We start from the raw sequence: 3717 nt of genomic DNA on the forward strand, positions 1-3717 counted from the left end.
CATGTACCCCAATGTTCATAGCAGCAATGTCAACAATAGCCAAAACATGGAAGGAGCCTAAATGTCCGTCACCTGATGAGTGGATCAGGAAGATGTGGTATATATTCACGATGGAGTACTACATGGCAATGAGAGGGAATGACATATGGCCCTTCGTAGGAAAGTGGATGGACCTTGAGGGTGTCATGCTGAGCGAAGTAAGAGAAAGACAGAAACCATATGTTTGCACTCATAGGTCTAACAGGAAAACATGAGAGACCTAATGGAGAACCAGGAGGAGCGGAGGAGGGACAGAGAGTTGGGGAGAGAGAGAGGGATACAAAACTTGAGAGACTATTGAATGCTGAAAATGAACTGAGAGTTGAGAGGGAAGGGGGAGGGGGGAAAAGGGGTGGTGGTGGTGGTGGAGGGCACTTGTGGGGAAGAGCACTGGGTGTTGTATGGAAAACAACTTGACAATAAAATATTGAAAAAACAAAAAAAACAAATAAAATAAAATAAAATAAAATAAAAAAATAAAAACATCCTCAGAGTCATAAAAAAAAAAAGAAAGAAAACAAACTGAGGGTTGATGGGAGGGAAATGAGGAAGAGGGGAAAATGGGTAATGGGCATTGAGGAGTGCACACGTTGGCATGAGCACTGGGTGTTGTATGTCAGAAATGAATCACAGGACTCTACCCCCAAAACAAAGAGCACACTGTATATACTGTATGTTAGCTAACTTGACAATAAATTATATTTAAAAAAATATTCCTCTTGATCCAACAATCTCATTCCCGGTAGCTTATCCTAAGGAAATAACAGAGGAGTTACATAAAGATACATGCATAAGTGTCTCATTTTAGGAATTTTTCAAACAGTCCTTACCCCCCAGAAAACTTAATTGTCCATTACTTGAAATTTTTTTTAATTATAGTAAATATTTTGTGCCCACCAAAAATAATAAGTAAATAGACTGACTTTAAAATGATCATATGTTATTCATTTAACAATTATACTATAGAAGAGAAGCTGGGAGGATGGCAGAGTAGGAGGATCCTAAGTTCACCTAATCCCATGGACACAATTAGATAACACTCATATCAGCGTTAATAACCAGAAAATGACCAGAGACTGGCAGAACAAAGTCCACAATAAAAGGTAGAGAAGAGGCCACAATGAAGAGGGTAGGAAGGATGGAGAGGTGTTGGGGAATAAAATAGACCATGGCTGTCTGTAGTTGGGAGGGAGCTGTGGGCAAGAAGAAGGGTGATAAACAGATTATCACACCAGAGAGCCTGTATAGGGAACATGAATCCCCCTAATATTTTGGTTTGAAAGTGAGAGGGAATAGATTTTGTGAGTTCTTAAAACCAAAGAGACTTAAAGCCTGGAATTGTAAAAATCAGTTCTAGGAGAGCCTGGAGAGTGGAAGGAAGTGGAGTCCCCTACCTTAAAGAGACAGCACAAGAAAAAAAAAAAAACAGCCCACAGCAGAAGCAGCAGTTTGAAAAACTCATGGGGTATATACTCATCTCAGAGGGAGATTCCTCCAGCAACAAAGGAGTTGGCAGGTGACATCTCCTTCCTCCACTCCTCATGACAAACACATGGTCACCTATAGGAGCCACACAGTGCCCATATTCACTACCTTATTTACATCAAGCCCTGCTTCCCAGCTCTTCAGCAGGTTCACCCTTCTCAGTCATGCCCACTTCAACTTACCTACTCGTGCTGTAGGTTCTCTCCCTAAGAAGACTAGTGCCAACAGTGTACCTCCCACCCTGTGCATTTTGGTGGTGGCAGTGGCAACAGGCACCCTGTGCAAGCCCAAGCCACAACTAGTTAAAACTTGTTAAAAATGGGAAAGAACCCATAAAACTTGGTGATGCCCCATCCCAACCCTGTTCATAAAGGCAAAAAAAGCCTATGCAGATGACTGGAATGAAGGAAAAAGCAACCAGGCAAAAGAGCAGGGCACAGGTAACACATATAGGAGACACCTCCTGAGGTGCCAGGTTCTGGGTAACTGGGGAAACTGCATTGCAGGGCACTAAGGACTTTTTCTTTCTAAGGCCATTACTTTCAAGAGCAGAAAAACATAGCAGACTCTCTTAATGCACAGAAACAGACATAGAGAGTTAGAAAAAAATGAGGAGATAGGGAAATATGTCCCAAATGAAAGAAAAGGACAAAACCACAGCAAGAGACCAAAGTGAAACACACAGAAATAATATGCCTGATAGAGAATTTAAAGTAATAGTCACAAAGATATTTACTGGACTTGAGAAAAGAGTAGAGAACATCAGTGAGGCCTTTAACAAAGATATTAAAAAGAACCAATCAGAGATGAACACAATAAATGAAACAAAAAATACACTAGGGAGAATAAACAGCAGGCCAGAGGAAACAGAGGAGCAAATTAGTGACCTGGAGGTCAGAGTAATGGAAAGTAATCAAGCTGAACAGGTAAGAGAAAAAATTTTATAAAATGAGAATAGACTTAGGAAACTCAGCAACTCTATCAAGGGTTATATGGATCCCAGAAGGAGAAGAGAGAGAAAAGGGGGCAGAAAACTTAATTGAAGAAATAATAGCTGAAAAATTCCCTAACCTGGAGAAGGAAACAGATGTCCAGATCCAGGAGGTGTAGCGACCGCCTGACAAAATCAACCCAAGGTTGTCCACATCAAAACACATAGTAATTAAAATGGCAAAAAGTAGATAAAGAGAAAATTTTTTAAGCAGCTAGAGAAATGACAGTTACAAACAAGGGAAACCCCATAAAGCTATCAGCAGATTTTTTTTAGCAGAACAAGGCTGAAGGGAATGGCACGACATATTCAAAGCACTCAAAGGAAAAATATGCACCCCAGAATACACTATCCAGCAAGGCTATCATCAAGAACAGGAGAGATAAGAAGTTTCTCAGACAAATAAAAGCTAAAGGAATTCATAACCACTAAAGCAGTCCTGAAAGAAATGCTAAAGGGTACTCTCTGAATGGAAAAGAAAGATCATAAGAGTATGAAAAGTAGGAAACACAAAAGCAGTAAAAAATATATATGGAGAGAGAGAGAGGGAGAGAGAGAGAGAGAGAGAGAGAGAGAGAGAGAATGAACATGAGTGGAGGAGAGCAGCAGAGGGAGAGATAACAATATTAAGCATGCTCACCACTCAGTGTGGAGCCTGACACAGGGCTCAATCTCACAACCTGTGGATCAGACCTGAGACAAAATCAAGAGTCAGACACTCAACAGACTGAGCCACCCAAGTACCCCAAATCAATATTTTTTATGAAATAAATATACATAGAAACTCACCATAAGCACCTTGATTGAATCCTGCTTATATGGTTTATTCAGACGTGGAAACAATGTCTGAACTGTGCATAATGGATGAAATGGTTACTCCATCTCCATTTACAATGTCTTAATATTGCTCTTTTCTTTCCCATGTGTAGAACTGCTCATATTACTAAGAGACCACAGCAGCAAATCAATGGGATGGGACAAAGTACACATTAAAACAAAGATGGTAACAAGAGAAAAAGAAGGGCATTATATAATAATAAAGGGAACATTTTAATAAGATATAACAGTTTTAAATATTTATGCACCCAACATGAATTCACCCAAATCTATAAAACAGTTAATAGCTAACACAGAAGAACTAGCCAACTGTAATATAATAATAGTGGGGGACTTTAACACCCCACTTACATCAGTGTGCAGAT

At 39.8% G+C, this 3717-nt stretch overlaps 1 non-coding gene across 1 annotated transcript; it reads right to left on the reverse strand.

The window, feature by feature from the left end:
• Positions 1 to 3355: 3355 nt before the first annotated feature.
• On the reverse strand, positions 3356 to 3490 carry LOC115293088. Its single transcript, XR_003909349.1, has one exon. It is a non-coding gene; the product is annotated as a small nucleolar RNA SNORA20 (small nucleolar RNA).
• Between the last annotated feature and the right edge of the window lie 227 nt (positions 3491 to 3717).

The sequence above is a fragment of the Suricata suricatta genome, chromosome 5 (genome assembly GCF_006229205.1).
Source record: "Suricata suricatta isolate VVHF042 chromosome 5, meerkat_22Aug2017_6uvM2_HiC, whole genome shotgun sequence".
Classification (NCBI taxonomy): Eukaryota; Metazoa; Chordata; class Mammalia; order Carnivora; family Herpestidae; genus Suricata; species Suricata suricatta.